This window comes from Monodelphis domestica, chromosome 1 (genome assembly GCF_027887165.1).
Source record: "Monodelphis domestica isolate mMonDom1 chromosome 1, mMonDom1.pri, whole genome shotgun sequence".
Taxonomy (NCBI): domain Eukaryota; kingdom Metazoa; phylum Chordata; class Mammalia; order Didelphimorphia; family Didelphidae; genus Monodelphis; species Monodelphis domestica.
The window spans coordinates 168112926-168129735 of NC_077227.1; the positions used below are offsets into that span (position 1 = coordinate 168112926).

The following is a 16810-nucleotide window of genomic DNA, read 5'->3' on the forward strand; positions in this document are numbered from 1 at the left end:
TGTGTATCTTCCTTGACTAATATTCTCATTTATTCTGCATCTTTGATGTTTTCTTTCATTAAAATTCCTGGCCTATATCCACACACACAAAAAAAATCTGCTGGGCTTGCATAAAAAATTAGTCTGCAGACTTGACATATGATGATGTCCCATGTCTCTGCAAAGATAATATTTATCAGCAGCTATCACTTAGGTATTACTACCAGTAGTGTAGGTTCCATTTAAGAGAGAGAGAAAAAATAAAAGAATAACAACTCCAGGTATATGAAAATGCAACAGGCATATTCTGACTTTCTACATGTATTTTTTTTCTTAAAAGTACATCATGATAAAGTTAAATGATCCAGGTGCAAATTTCCACCTCAATATTTTCTTTTTTCTCCTTCTCTCTCCCTCTGTCATACATATATTCTCACACTCGTCCTCTGCTTTTCAAAACTGCAAGGGAAGTAATGTATAGCGTGGGGGGGGGGGGGGGAAGCAAGGTTTAAAATAAAGGAAATGAGGAAGCCAGTCAGTGCCTAGTGTCCAAAGCTTCAGTGAAATAAATCACCTGGCTGAAAATTGAAAAGATATATGCCCTGACTCCTTTTCTTTCATTTGAGGATGACAGATGACATAATGACATGCCATAGAGCTGATAAGAATGAGATAACAGGATTATTTTTGTTAGCTAGCTAAGCAAGAAAAGAGGATTCCACAAGGTTCTCCCTCTCTAAAAGTTGACTGCATTTTACCCGGTTGTTGTTGTTGTTGTAAGTGATAGGTCATTTCCTAGAATAAAAGAAAGAAAGCATGATATAAAACATCAGCAACAGGCAATATCATTCAAAAAACCAAAGGGCCAATTGTTCAGCTAAATATGAATCTAGTCCTCTAGTGTTCACTCAGATGTCAAATTAGAATCCCATTGTATTGGGTCCTTTTGGATAACTGCTCTCAAGATAACTTGAAATCAATTGAATTTGCTTTTCTCTCTAAAACAACACAAATAAGCTCACAAAAAATGTGGAGGTGATTGGAAAAATGCTAATGATACAAGGTAATGGACATCAGAATAAAACCCAGTCAACCTTAGATAATCTTGGAGCAGCTATATATATATATAATATATATATATACACACACACACATATATATCTACTAGCAAATCTGTCAAAGTTGCTGCCTGTTAGCACCTACTCTACTTAATTGCTTGCTCTGTTGACATCTCATCAGTCTGTTTATCCTTAGTATATGCTGTTGCTATAGCTGCTGCCCAGTATTTGAATTTCCTTTAAACCAAACACCTGGACCACTGCAGTCAGGCTTAGGTGGGTGCCTTGCATCAGTTCAACATGAGGGAATGAATGAGTTTTCGAGCAACGAGGTATGGTGGGAGAATTGAGGTAGAGGGAAGAGTTGGTGGAGAGAGAGAGAGGAGAGAAGTGCAATGGTCAGGCCAGGTCATGATTTGGCCTCGGGTGACTTAAAAAGGATAAATATAGGCTTGGTGTGATAGCACATCTGTGATCTCTGCTAATGGGGTGGGGGGGGAATGAGGCTGATGGATCTCTTGAGCCTGGGAATCCTGGGTTGTAGTAGGGCTAAAGGCAATGGACTTTCCACACTAAGACAGGCAGCTACAAAAGTAGTAAGGTTAAGGGGATTTGGTTTAAAATCAAAGAAATAAGGAAAACTAAGGTACTAATACGGTGCCTAAGCAGGGATGGTGTGGCCCAGATCATAAATGGAGCAGGTCAGAGTTTCCAGGTTGATCAACACAGGGATCGAGGAAATGGTGCACTCAAAAATATTTGTCAACTGGCTCTAGGAGTGGAGATGAATGGGAAAGCATGATATTTTAAATCTAATGTACATTATTAACATTTTCTCCATTACTTTCTTAAGTCTGGACAATCAGCAAAACAATAAACCAAATCCCAATTTCTAGCATTTGCCAATTTCCAAGATGTAAATGCTCCCATGAAAATTTAACAACCATCCACCTGAGCTGGTACAAACAGATTCTAGCACCCCCCTTGTTTTGGGGCCAGAGAATGAGTACTAAACTTCTGGGCAGGGCCACATAGGAAGACACAGTCTCCAAAAAATAAATTAATTAATAAATTAAAGTTTAAAAAGGAGACAAGAATCCTAGTTTCCTCTGCTTTGAAAAAAAATAGTATATCTGTAACACTGGAAAATTGGAGAGGAAATTGGCCTTTGTATAAGAGCCATTCTAGAGTGAAACAATGTTCAAGCTTTACTTGCTTAATCACTACTTCCATTGACATGGGGTTTATAGACTCCTTTATGCTTTATAATTTGATTCTAAAAATCACTTTCCCCTCATTCTTCAAAATGAAATAATTGCACTTAGTGAAAATAGTTTAATTATACTATGCCATGGACAGCGGGAAATTGGGCCCCCTGGTGGTGTGGGAAAAAACTTTTTACATTTATGTACTATTTATTTCTATTTATTTTATTTCCATTTATATTATTTCTATAATATTTATCTATTATCTTTATATTGAGGACAAAGTATATTGCACAGAATTGCACAGAATTTTGGAACCAGAAGGAATGTTTAAAATGGCAAGGTTCAATCCTCTCGTTTTTCTGATAGGTAAATGGAGGCTTAGAGAGAGGAAATGACTTACCCAAGGTGATATAGCATGCCTGTGTGAATGTGGCAGGCAGAAGTGGGACTAGAACCTGGTTTGTTTTGACCCTTCACCCAAAGCTTCTGCCACAGTATCATTGCTTCCTAGAAGGACTCTCTTCTTCCTTTCATGTTCTAAGATTGGGTCAAAGATTTTGTTCAATGGTTATGAAACTGCAGGATGGAGTAAAAAGAAAAAAGAAAAGCAGCCTGGGCATCAGGAGAACCACCTTCTATCACTCATCCTGCTGTTATACAAGGTGTGCCTCCATTGCCTCATCTGCAAAAAAAAAAAAAAGGGTATTGAATTAGATTTGCCCTTGCCAAATACAGTTGGTCATGAAGCACTTTGGAGATGGGAATATACTGGCAAACCTTGTAAATATGGAACTGAGAGTTCTGGTGGCACAGAATGCTAGAGAATAACAGAGAAGTGGGAAAATGCTAGACTAAAATGACAGGACACTGTCCAAAGTTAACAATTGTTGCATGTAATGAACATTTCTAATAAATATTTAATAATAATAATTAATAACAAAATAGTAATACATAATAAAAATTCTAATAATAACAAATAACATTTCTAATAATAAATGATTTCACATTAAATCTTTTAGAGTAGCAATTTTTAACCTTGGGTCCAGGGACTTTATTTCTCCCCTTTATGTCTTGATTAACTGTATTTCAATTTAGCTGGTTTCCTTCAAATCTTATATACTTTATTTTGTGTTAAATACAATATTCTAAAGAGCAGTTCTTAGGTTTCAGCAGACTTCAAAAAAGGTCCATGATATAAAAAGTTTAAAAACCCAGTAGATCATCGCTGAGGTACATTCTAGCATCAGAATAGGAAAATTTCTTTTTCAGTTGAATTTCTTCTATGGCACTTAAAATCAGGAGAACTGTCACCAGCTTTGACTTTCTGTATACCAGTCTCTGTCCTGGAAAACAAGGAAAGTGGCAAACAGTTTTAGGATTCAGAGCCTCTGGCATTTGAGAACAAACTGTCCCAAGGACAGTTATATCTGAAACTATTTGAACAAAATCTCAAATTAAGCAGCCACTTTCTGAATGTGAGAATCTTGTCTTGTAAAGTCCAAGAAACATGGAGACAACAGTTCAAAACTACTTGCATTTGTTCAAGTACAGGTAAAACAAAATGTGCACTCCTGGATCCAGGAAATGGGGAATCAAGAGGAATGCTGCATGATCTGTTGTTAAAATAGAACTGGGAGACCAGAAATCTGGATTCAATTCCTGGCTCCATCTCTAACTCACTACGTAATTAAGAGGGCAAATCAGTTAATCTCTCTGTCCCTCATTCCACCACCACCAGCACCACCACTATCCTCACCCCCCTCTTTCCTTTCAAAATGATAAAATCTGCTCTCTCCTTACTTCTCAGGAATGTCATGACAGGATCCAATAAGATATAGATGCCTGTGAAGGCCAGTTCATTTTGGACAGAGAATTATTTCATGCATAGCCTAAACTGGCTCATGACGTTGGTCAAAAGAGAGTCTGGATGAGAGGGAAGGGAAGGGAAGAGATTGGAGGAAAGGGGAGGGCAAAGGTAGGAGTAAGAGCAGGGCAGGGAAGGGAAGGGAAACCCACAACTTAATATCACTACTAGAAAAATAGAATAAAGCTTTTGTCCTAGTATAGCAAATCAGTAGCATCATCTCTATAAGTAAAGGAACAGTTCAGAATTCCCTTTAATGGGAGCAGAATTCAGAGGTAGTCAGAAGCCCTGTACTGCCCTAGAGCCTAGCTTATGGTCATATACTCACCTGGAGTTGGGAAAGGACCATGGTTGTGTAGGCTTTGTGATACAGATTATTTCCTGTTCTGGGGCAGAAAAGGCAAAACACTAGCAAAATTCTTTCACAGATTCAATTTGGACATACAGAATAATTTCTAGATAACAGGACTTGAGTTGACTAGTTGATTATCTAGAAGAGTTCATAGGTAAAATCAGGGTGATGACCAGAGATTCATAACAAGATCTGAGAGATCTCTTAATTCACCAAAAACTTCGGCTATCTAGGCAATTCCCCCTGCCATCTTGGTCAGCATTAGCCATCCTAAATAAGATGGAGCGATAGGTTCATTCAAACCATTGTCAACTAAAGCACTCTGCCCCTCCACTCCCAACTTCATGGAAACCATGGGGGAGTGGAGAAGACCTCTGTTCCAGTTCTGGCTCTTTCAATCACTTTCATCTTCCTTAGACTCTCAATTTCCTCATCTGTAAAATGAAAGGGTTATTCTAGAGGATATTGAAGGTCCCGTCCACCTCTATGAATCTGTGGTGTACTGCAACAATGCCGAGTCATTATTTACCAACCTAAACCACCAGGCTTTGAGAGAGAAAGAACCTGACTTAAAATCCATCTCTAACATTTTGCCTATGTAGCCTTCACACAATCACCTTCCTTTAATCTGTTTTCTCAGTCTGAAATTCTAAACTAGATGGGCTATGGTCCCTTCTCTATATCTCTGATCAAGTGATCCTAATTTTCATACTTTGGAATCTAATCTTCATTCTGACAATGCCACCACAGAATATTAATGCTATCTATCTGGCAACTAATTGGCCCAGTGACTAGAGCTCCCTGACAGGGGTCAAGAAGACCTGAGTTCAAATCCAGCCATGGACACTTGCTAGCTGTATAACTCTGGGCAAGTCATGTAACCCCATTTACCTCAGTTTCCTTATCTGTCAAATAAGCTGGAGAAGAAAATGACAAACCACTCTAGTACTCTAGTATCTTTCCCAAGAAAACCCCAGATGGGTTCATGAATAGTCAGACACAACTGAAAAACAACTGAACAACAACATTCTATCTTAATATTTAACTATTCATCTTTCCAATTATCTCCTAGGTACATATATAGTGTGTGTGTCTCGCCCTCTGTTCACCCAGATGTCCATTTATCTATCTATCCATCCATCCATCCATCCATCCATCCTTCTAGTGTCTGTCTTCCTGCCACAGACAGACAGACACACACACACACACACACACACACACACACACACACACATCGTCGCTGACTCCTTATGAATTCTTTGGCAAATGAAAGTTTCTCTGTACTGACATCTCTACATGTAGTTGAAAGAGTGCTGATCTTGATGTCCATAAGGGCCTGGGTTCAAATCCCTGTTCTCACACTGATTAATTATGTGACCATAGAGAAGTCATTTTCATAAAAGTATCAACTCTTCTTCCCTCTATTATCCTTTACCAAAGGCATAGATTCACAGAATGTTAGAGCTGGGAAGTACAGGTTTAGAGTCCTCTAAACTCTCATTTTTCAATAAGAAAATTGAGCAACAGAGAGATAATGGAACTTGTTTAAGGTCACACAGCTTATAAAATAGGGAAGATCAGGATTAGCATCAAGATTCCCTGATCCCTAGACTAGAAAGCATGGTATAGCAGGGAAATTTCTTATTTGGAATTCAGAAGTCTTGGGTATGAATCTTTGCCTTTGAACAATTATATGACCCCTGGCAGTAACCTCTATGCCTCAGTTTCTACATCTTCACAATGAGGATAATACTACCTATAGTCTCTATCCTATAAAGACAATTGGAGATTAAATGAGATTATATAAAGTGATTTGCTAACTTTAAAGCACTATATAAACGTCAGATATTATAGTACAATGCTCTTTCTGCTATCTTGTTCGTGCCTCTCAGGTTGTGGGAAAATGTTCATAAAAGTCAGGAATGTATTTTAAGTTCTTGAAAGGGAGTGCCTGCACTTTGGTTCCCACAGTTTAAGGATATTCACTAAATTATACCTTATTTTCCTCTTATCATGTTATATATACATGGAAACTGTTGTCAAGCAATGTTAATCTTTTAACATAGAATTTCAATCATTTTTCAGTCATGTCTGAATCTTCATGATCCCATTTGGGGTTTTCTGGGCAAAAATACTGTAATGGTTTGCCATTCCTTCCCTAGCTCACTTTACAAATAAGAAAACTGGGGCAAACAGGGTTAAGTGACTTGCCCAGGGACACATAGCTAGTAAGTATCTGAGACTGGATTTAAACTCAGGAAGATGAGTCTTCCTGGCTCTAGACCCAGCATTCTATTGACTGAGCCACCTAATTGCCCCTTTAACTCATAATAATGACTCACTAACACAAATCCAAGTAGGTGAAAAGCATTTCCAACTAAATGATGGTATTACATGAATGTAATGAAATATGAGTGTTTTGTAAGAAATGGCTAACAATTCAGAGAATCAAGTAAAGACATATATGAACCATTGAGAAGCAAAGTAAACAGAACCAGGAAAACAATACACACAATGACTTAAAGCAGAATAAATTGAAAGGACAACTACCACAAAACAGTCAAAGTCGGATGTTACAAAAATATGAACATCAAATTTGGTCATTAAGAAAAAATATGGGAAAACAAACTCTATTCCTTTGCAGAGGTGAAGATTAATGGGTGTGGAGTAGTGCATGTAACAGATTTTTTTAATGTGTTGATTGGTAAAGTCTTTGATCTAAGGGATGGTTCTCTGAGAGGGGAGAGGGAAGATCAATACAGGGGGAAATATAGGTGACTTAAAGACAAACAAAAAAATCTATAAAGTTCTATTTTTAAAAAAAGAATCCAGATTGTGACCAACTTAACCAAACAAGTGAATTTATTGTAAATGGGGATTTAATCTAATTTAAGAGATATTAGAGTCAGAAGCAAAAGATGAGTTTTAGTCAACCCCACTTGTTGCATATTATACAGATTAATCCCTTTATGCCTTGGAAATTCCAACTGATGGTGTTTACATTAAGGATGATGGTGGAAAGTTGGAGAGGGGGATGTAGTTGAGAGAAAGTCCAGGAAGAAACTTCAAATTCTGTTCTCCAGATCTGGAGATGGGAGGGTCTGCATTCAGAGAATAATAATGTTAAATCCAAATAAAAACAGGATCCCTGCAACTGCATATTAAGTTAGAAAATCACAAATAACTTCATAGTGTGTTTTATTTGTATTTATTTTGTTAAACATTTCTCAATCACATTTTAATCTACTTGGATTATAATGGGGAGTTTTGCAAGTCACTTGCACTCTGTTGGCTGTGAGTTGGCCATTTCTGGAATAGAGAGGACTTCTACTGGGAGGAATTTCTTTTATCAATAAAGTTGTACATTTCTGTGCCATTTAAAGTCTTAGATAGATGTTTGGGAGCACTGAAAAGGTCAGATGACTTGCCACACAGCCAAAATGTATGACAGATGGGGCTTGAATCCAACTCTCCCTAATTCAGAGGCCTGATCTTGCTGCACTATGCTTTGCTACCTCTCAATATTATTTGATAGTTCCGGAAAAGTTTCTTTCCCCTTAAATTTGTATGTGTCCCAGAAAAATACAAGGTTCCAATTATAGGAAATAACATTCAAAGACCATCACTTCTATTAACATTTGCAAAAGCAATAGGGAAATGACAATATCGATCCTTTTATCCTCTTCCCATTATGCAGTATTAACAGCTTATTTAAAATAGGTCAGGTTGGAAATGCCTCAATTAAATGACAAACTTTCTTGTCATTCTTATTCTCATCTAGTTTGGTACTCATTTTGATAATTTTTCTAACAAGTTGATTGTGTGACAGATAGCTAATTCAGAAATAACTCCCACATCAGTGTCTAGTCATTTCTTAAATTATGTAATCGATTCCATTTTTGTGATATAATTCGTTACCACAACCAAGGAATCCCTTTTTCTCATAGAATACATGCATACTATATTCAGTGAGTATAAGGTTTCCTGTGTGTAGTCTCCACATCTTTGCCTTCTCTTATTCTTTACCCTTGAACTGTACTTTCCAACATATTTTTCACCATCTTCCTTCATGCCTACCTTTGAATTGAAGTCATTGAATATGATTTAATTTGGAGAGTCTAATTTATTTTCTTTAGAATTTCTCTACTTCATTTATAACAGATGTTGACACATAAGCTTTCACCAGTTTCATGCAAATGTTTCTCATGAATTCTTCAGTATGAGTTGATCAAGAGTGCCATAAAATGACATTTCTGGATCTTGTATCTAGGTTAAAATCAAATTATTAATCTCCTAAAGGATAATCTGTGGTACATACTTCCACCTATTTGACTACAATTCTCTTTCTTTCTTACAGTTTCATTAATACATTAAGTGTCAAGAATCTAATGATTCAGGGGACAGCTGGGTGTCTCAGTAATCCACCAAGCCACCCAGCTGCCCCATGAATCATTAGATTCTTGACTGAGAGCCAAGAATAGAGATGGAAGGTCCTGGGTTCAAATCTGGCCTCAGACACATCCCAGATGTGTGACCCTGGGCAAGTCACTTGAACCCTATTGCCAGCCCTTACCACTCTTTTGCCTTGGAACCATTACATAGTATTGATTCCAAGATGGAAGGTAAGGGTTTATGTTTTTTTAAAAAAAAGAATATAATGATTTGGTTATTCCATAACATATTTCACTCATTGGATGAAGATTTCACACATAGAGAATTATCATAAAAAATAATATTTATATGTCATCTAAAAACTGATTCTTACCACCCTCTGTTTCCATTTCTTCCACTATACCACCATTACCACAGAGTGCAAGAGGGAAATAGTCATGAGTTTTCTGGTAAATGTTTAGCAACCAGCTCTCCAGGAAAAAATGTGAACATGATATATTTTTAAGTCTAACCTGTATTATTAACATTCCCCCTTCATTTTTTAAAGTCTAGACAATAAAAAAATAAAAAATTAATAATCATACTCATCAAATAAATCAGCATTTGCTGATTTATGAAGTATCAATGCTCACAATAGAAATTTAACAATCAGCTCTCTTGAGTCCATCATATAAGCTGGATCCAGCACACCTTTGGTAGACTAGACTGAGGACCATTTTATATTTTGATTTCACAGATTGTCATGTCCAAAGAACTCATCAAGGTGTAAAGATTAAAATTTAGGGGAGACTGAGGCAGATAGAAATTAGTTTCTCTCTGCAAGGAGTATTATATTTTTTAGAGGTTTATTAAAAGTTAAGGATTGAAGAAAATACAGGATAAGAAAAATGTGCCTAGGCCAGAGAGGCCTAGACAAGATAATCTCACATAATGGAAGAGACCCGTCTGCTCCAAAACGGAAGTCCAAAAAAGAGAAGAGAGAAAAGCTTTTGCAATCAGGTTAAATACCTTCTCGATCTCAGCCCAGGTGAGATTACAAAGCATTCTGGGGAAGTGGAGCAAAGGCTTGTGGGGATTGAAGTCCTGGATTCCAGTCCATTTTTACATTTCCCCCGTTTGATCATTTGAAAAAATTAATTTTTTTCCAAAGGATCATGAAAACAATCAATTTAAAGATTACATTAATTTGAGGATAAGAGAAAAAAAAAGAGAACAAAATCAATAATTACTGGACGCAATGATAGAAAGCCAGTTAGGGGGCAGTCCCCTTTGGCATGAAAGTATACATACAAATAAATGTTCAATCAACCACAACCAAAGTTCATTTTTGTGCACTTGTGGTCTGGAGGCTTCTTCATGGTGGCTTCTCCAACAGTTCAGTTCTGGATTCAAAGAGGTAGCTTCTTTTTTACCTGAAATTCTTCTCAAAAGGAATTTAAACATTGCAATTTAAATAATGATATTTTTTACATTCCCCCTTTAAGAGGGTGATTTAAAAAACAGGATCACTTAGGGATGCATGGCTGAGGTATATGAATCAATTGGCAAGAGATATTAAAAAGATATCAGAAAAATCCAAATAAAAAAGAAAAAATTTCTGGATGAAAATATAGACTATCAAAGTCTTATGTGTAAAAATTCCAAGTGAAAAGAAAAATAAATCTATAACAGGTCCTTGAATCAGGGCCCAATCAAAATGATTTAAGTAATGATGCATTTACCCAGTCAGTAGCCAGGACTACAGAAAGTTACCACACTATGAAAGGCAGAAAAGGGACCAGATTATAGGAGCCAAGGTTTCGGGGCTACTCATCTGTGAGTATCTTCAGAGTGAGTGTGGACACAAGGAAAGCCTATGTCATAACATGTTAAACACAGTAACCTCAAGTCTTCACACTAGGTTCAAGACCTTTGTATTGGCCTAGAAGTGCATCAATCCATCCTGGATTGGCTTTTCTTTGGCCCTATGAAATGGCTCTTGTATAATTAGTGGCATCGTTTTTATAGTCACAAGCTTGTTGGGCATGCTCTGATAAATGTATTTCAAATTTATAGTACTGAAAAGTCAAAAAGTTAAAGAAAATCTTAATGCTGGTGACATGTGCTTGAAATATAAAAAGGAGAGAAAAAATAATTTTAAAAAACTGAAAAAGTATATTGCACATGCAAGAAAAATATAATAAAAAAAGAGATTTTAAAATTCAAAAACATAGCTTATAATCATTGACACTCTGTGTCAGCTAAGAAAATATAGAATACAAGGCTTTCTCACCAAAAATGAGATCCATTTCCTCTTCATGTCTGGCCATGATCACTGTGAGTAGAAGGCAAATGAATTGAGCAAGGTATATTTTTCATTTTTAAAGAACAGTAGTACAAATATGTAGTATCAATATCCCCAAAATTCTCAATAGCCCAACTAATTACAATAGCAAACAAACACACTTTCATATTTCACATAAGTTGCCGTATGGCATTTTTAAAAGCCTATGAATTGATGGATATTTGTCACAAGTTTTTACAAATGTAGCAATCTTTCAACCTTGATATTTAAACATATTTTTAAACAAAGTAAAACTCATCTTGGGTTTAGAACATAATTAAGAAATCTATATATCATTCTGGTGCAGGTAAAGTAATGAGCTGAAGAGTATAAATAAAGGGGTGCTCCTTTTTTGGAGGCTTTTTAGGGGTACAAATGCCCTGAGATTAACTTCCCAACTTCCATTCACATGTGGGAAGGTTGGGGTTTATAAAATATATTTCACTTCAGCTATGGGCCTTACCTAGTGGTAGGGGCAGGCAAAATGACCAGAGATTGTTAAAAATAATTACAAAAATCATATTTAAAAAACCCTTAAAATGAGTTGAGATATTTAGCACATTAAATTTTTCAAAGGTTGTTATACAATTATAACCAGTTCTGAAGTCCATCTATCCTCTTTGTGAGAATTTACAAAGTCAAAAATAGAAAAAAGCTGTTTTTTCATATATGGGCTTATTCAATAATATTTTTTCAATAGTTATAGGGGAAAAACAACAGAATTTCAAAACTCAGTACATTCAAAATAAATTCAATCAACCTTCAGTGTAAGAGAATAATATTGAATCCAGTAACATATGAATTTAACATCACAAACCTTAAACAAAACAATCAAGAAAAATGCAATAGAATACAGAGATTTGTATAAACCATTGGAGTCTGAAATGCCTCAAAATTTATAACCTCCAGTCTTTAAAGTTCTTTGGCTTTTTTGTTTGTTTGTTTTTAATTATCCATTTAAATGTCTATTATCCAAAGGCAGAGTGGTAAGGGCTAGGCAATGGGGGTTAAGGGATCTGCTTAGGGCCCCACAGCTGGGAAGTATCTGAGGCCAGATTTTAACCCAGGACCTCATGTCTGTAGGCCTGGCTCTCAGTTCACTGAGCCACCCACGTGCCTCCCCAAAGTTGAATCTTTGGGCTGAATCTTTCTTCTGGCATGCAGGTGAAATCAGTGAAATTACCAGAACAGTCAAAGGGTATCCTTTTAAATAGCCCATTGCTTTTTAAATTTCTGTTTGAAAAGTCTGTTTCTTCTCTCTCCCTTTCTCTCTCCCCCCTGCTCTGATACCTCCTCCTGCCCCAGTCCATGTGGAGCCAATAGCCCCCACCCCCGTTTTGTTAACAGCCAAGATCTGGGTTTGTTGGGAATGCAGGTCACCAGGTGATTGAAATCTTGGTTGAATCAGGTGGGCCAGGTGAGCGAGAAAAAAACCGCTGGGGTGGGCAGGGCCGGGGCCAGAGACGGAGTGCAGACAAGCAGGGCTGAGCAGAGTGGGCAGCCGGGGTGGGCAGTCCAAAGTGAATGGCGGCAGCAGGCAGGCAGGCAGGGCTGGGAGCTAATGGCTGGAACAAGCTGCAGCTTTGCGAGGGTAAAAAAACCTAGGCCAGAGAAACATGGATCAAAAAAAAAAAATTCTAGGCACTAGATATTAAAAGCTGAACTAAAGATCAGAAAAGAAATCAGAAGATTGAGAGTTTTTTTGTTTTCCTGAAGTGGTCGCCAAACTGTAAAGATTAAAATTTAGGGGAGACTGAGGCAGGTAGAAATTAGTTTCTCTCTGCAAGGAGTATTATATTTTTTTAGAGGTTTATTAAAAGTTAAGGATTGAAGAAAATACAGGATGAGAAAAATGTGCCTAGGCCAGAGAGGCCTAGACAAGATAATCTCACATAATGGAAGAGACGCGTCTGCTCCAAAACGGAAGTCTGAAAAAGAGAGGAGAGAAAACCTTTTACAGTCAGGTTAAATACCTTCTCGATCTCGGCCCAGGTGAGATTACAAAGCATTCTGGGGAAGTGGAGCAAAGGCTTGTGGGAATTGAAGTCCTGGATTCCAGTCCATTTTTACAAAGGGGCTAATCTATTAGTGATGAGTCTCTCAATATTTAGCTGGACTGATGCAAAGAGAGCAGACATAACCTGTGCCAAGACTATAAGCCTTCACTGACAAAGCCTTGGAGAACTCAGTCACCAATATGGCAAGATGAGGCATTGCAGTAGAGCTGTGGAAGAATAATCACAGTACTGCTTTTAAAAAAGCCTTGTTGATTAATAATATTTATAGACAAATGTTAAACATATCAAACCAAGAATCCATTAGGATGATTTATTTAAACGATTGAACTTTAAATGAGGAAAGCATTTGATTTACAATTCTGATTCTTTTGCTGTGTTGGTCAAGACTAATCAAAGATATTTTTCCATATGAAGTTGAACCTTGTCATAGCTTAATTTTCAGACTTCCCACAGTCATAATTCTTGATGACTATTTAGAGATTTACACTATTAATCATGTAATCCAAATTAAAATAATTTAAAGCTATATATACTAATTTTAAAAACATAAATCTTTATACTTAAAAAAAGACCTCAAAGTCAAGGTTCTGTTCTAACAATGTGACTTACAACAATTAACTTGCTCATCAATTTCATCTGCGAAATGGAAATAAAAATACTGGCTTAATCTAACTCAGAGACATCGTGAAGAACAAATGAGATGTAATGTATGTGAAAGCACCTTCTGCACTGTAAAGTGTAGGGCATTATCATTACTTATAATATAAATATGAAGGGATAGGGATTGGATATATAATTTTATTGGAACAGTATCTTCTCTACAATTTAAGCACTCTTAGTTGCCTAGAACACCCAGAAGTTAAGTAACTTGCCCAAGGTCACACAACCAGAAGTAGGACTCAAACCACTATTTCATGCTGCAACCTATTACTCCTCCTCCTCATCTTCATCATCATCTTTACTACCATAGCATCATTGTAGGTGGTCCTATTGTCTTACAGAAATAAAGAGCAACTAGGAAGTATGGTAGACAAACTTTGGGGTCTAAAGTCAGGAAGATTTGAGTCCAAATCCAGCCACAAACACTATGTGTTGCTAAGATAGCTATTTAACTGCTGTTTACTTCTGCAAAATGGGGATAACAGTACTCACCACCCAAGTATGATATGGGATCAAATGAGATAATAATTATAAATCACTTAACACAGTACCTTGAGCATATTAAATAACATGTAAATGCTAACTATTATTATTATTAAATATCTTGTTTATTCTGAAAACATAACTGATATTTTTTTAAGGTTTGACAGTAAAATCTTAAAGGAGGCAAAGAAATTGCCATAGATGCAGAAACTCATGGAGTATTGAAGCAAAGGCTTGTGTCCTTTCAGTGATCATGTTCACCTCCTCTTCTTTTGATATTCCAAGAATTCTAAAAATCACCTGGCAATTTATCACACATAATTGCACGGTGTTTACTCTGTGCCATTAGGATCACTTCTGATTTGTGGTCTGGCTCTGTTTCAATATCACCTGACATTAGGATAATTTCGTCCACATATCAAACTGTTCCCATTTTAGCCAGACATTCAAATAGTAACTTTGAGTCACTCTTTGCTATGAGGAGAAGGCAGCTAATCACACTTTGCCCAAAATTGTTCTATTTTACAAATGCATTTTTACTTCAAAATCTAGGCCACTGACTCCCTTGGCCAGGATCATCTTCCCAGTCAGTTTCTCATCGTTTATATAATAAATGAACTCGAAGCATATATGTCCTTCTTCGATTAGTTTTCCAGGCCCAATAGGAGATGCAGAATTCACTCCCCACAGTCCACTTCTGCAAAGAAGGGAGTGAGATGCATTTTCTCATCCCTTCTTGGGGTACAAGCTTGCTCGGTCATTATGATCATGCAGCATTCGGTTTACATTGTTGTAGTTACTGCCTATCTCATTCTCCTAGTTTGACTCACTTCATTTTGCATCAATTCATGTAAGTCTTCCCACACATATTTCTCCTCCTCTTCTCACTCCTTTACAACCCAGTGATATTTTATTGTATTCATGTGCCGTAATTTGTTTAGTCATTTCCCCATCAATTTGCTTTGTTTCTAATTCTTTGCCATTATAATTATTACAACAAAAATGCTGTTGTGAATATACTGGTGTCTGTGGGACCTTTCTTTCAACAATAACAAACATTTATCATAAGCCAGCCACTGTGCAAAGCACTAAGAATGAGGGAAGACAACAGATAAGAGAAGTTTAAGGCAAGGAGAGGATGAAGGTACCCAGCTGAGGGATATGATAGAGAAGCCTGAAGTACAAGCTAGTGAGAGACATAAGATAAAGAAAGATAAGGCTAACCAGGGCAACCTCCTTAAACGGAGGTTCTGGGAGGAGCCATCCAATCAGAGGGAGAAGGGAGGAGTGGTGGGTAGTTAGTTTCAAGGTATGACTTTCATGACTGGATTGATTTTCCAGGATAAAGAGGTTTCTACCTTTGACCTCCATGGAAATAAACACCTAGCAGTGGTGAGATCCCAGAATGATTCCTCACAAGACCTTTTATAATAACGTCTCTTGAAATGCATAAGAAGCCCAACTGTCATGCATTCACTCTTTTTTATCTGAATGACATGTCATCCCTAGGTTAGGATTTTGTCATTTTCATTCATACTTCAACCTCTAAATATTTTTCAGGATCCATGAATGACAATAACTGACTCTAAAAGAAAGGGAAATCCATGGGGGGGCTAAAATTAATTTTATAATATTTTCATACAAACTTTAGCAATTAAAAACAACCCAATCAATAAAATAAAACCAGAAGTTTTTTGTAGTCTTTTAGTATATCATATGGTCACATTATGAATACTGATAAAGCAACTGGAGTGACTGCATAAGGCTCAGCAATCTTAATTAGTAATATTTATGTGCAAAGCAAAGCAGTCTAATGCATGGAAGTCTGAGTGCCAGATTCTGTTCTTGGCTCTCCCTCCGAATGACCTTGGGCAAATTACCTCACATCCCAGCTAAAGGAAGCAGGTATGATCCCATGTGTCCATTACTTTATGCATTCTCATTAATCCTCACAGCTCTCCTGGGAATGAAATGTGACCTTTCAGAGACAGGTGTTATTAAAATAGAAGGTAATATTATTCTTCCATATCTACATAGTGACAACAAAGTAATGAGACTGATTACCTTAAGCCACACAATACTGAGTAATCTTTTGTCTATCACCTTTTCCAATGCTTAAATTCTTATTTACTTCACTAACTTATTTCGCTAGCTATATTCAAAGCATTTCTTTTCCTTGTCCATTCATTTGAAAGATGAATGGAGTGTTTTCAGATTTACTTTTCCAGCCTGCAGCTTCATTTCTTGTAGTAAAATGAATCTTAGCATTTACATGGGTTTGCTAATCTTCCTCTTCCTCTACTAACTCAACAATTACAAAATCACAGGCTTAGAGTTAGAAGTGACCTCTTTTTACAGATGAGAAAACTGAGGTCCATAGAAGTTTATTGAGACTAAAACCACATAGATATTGTGTGGCAAAGTTACTAGTGAAATTCAAGTCTCCTGAATCTGAAGTCAGAGCTTCTTTCTG

The 16810-nt window shown here is 36.8% G+C and overlaps 1 long non-coding RNA gene across 1 annotated transcript; it reads right to left on the bottom strand.

The window, feature by feature from the left end:
- Nucleotides 1–261: 261 nt before the first annotated feature.
- LOC103097600 (uncharacterized) lies at nucleotides 262–5598 on the bottom strand. Its single transcript, XR_001626866.2, has 3 exons — nucleotides 4438–5598; nucleotides 2646–3588; nucleotides 262–774 (listed from the first exon to the last, which is right to left on the bottom strand). It is a non-coding gene; the product is annotated as an uncharacterized LOC103097600 (long non-coding RNA).
- Between the last annotated feature and the right edge of the window lie 11212 nt (nucleotides 5599–16810).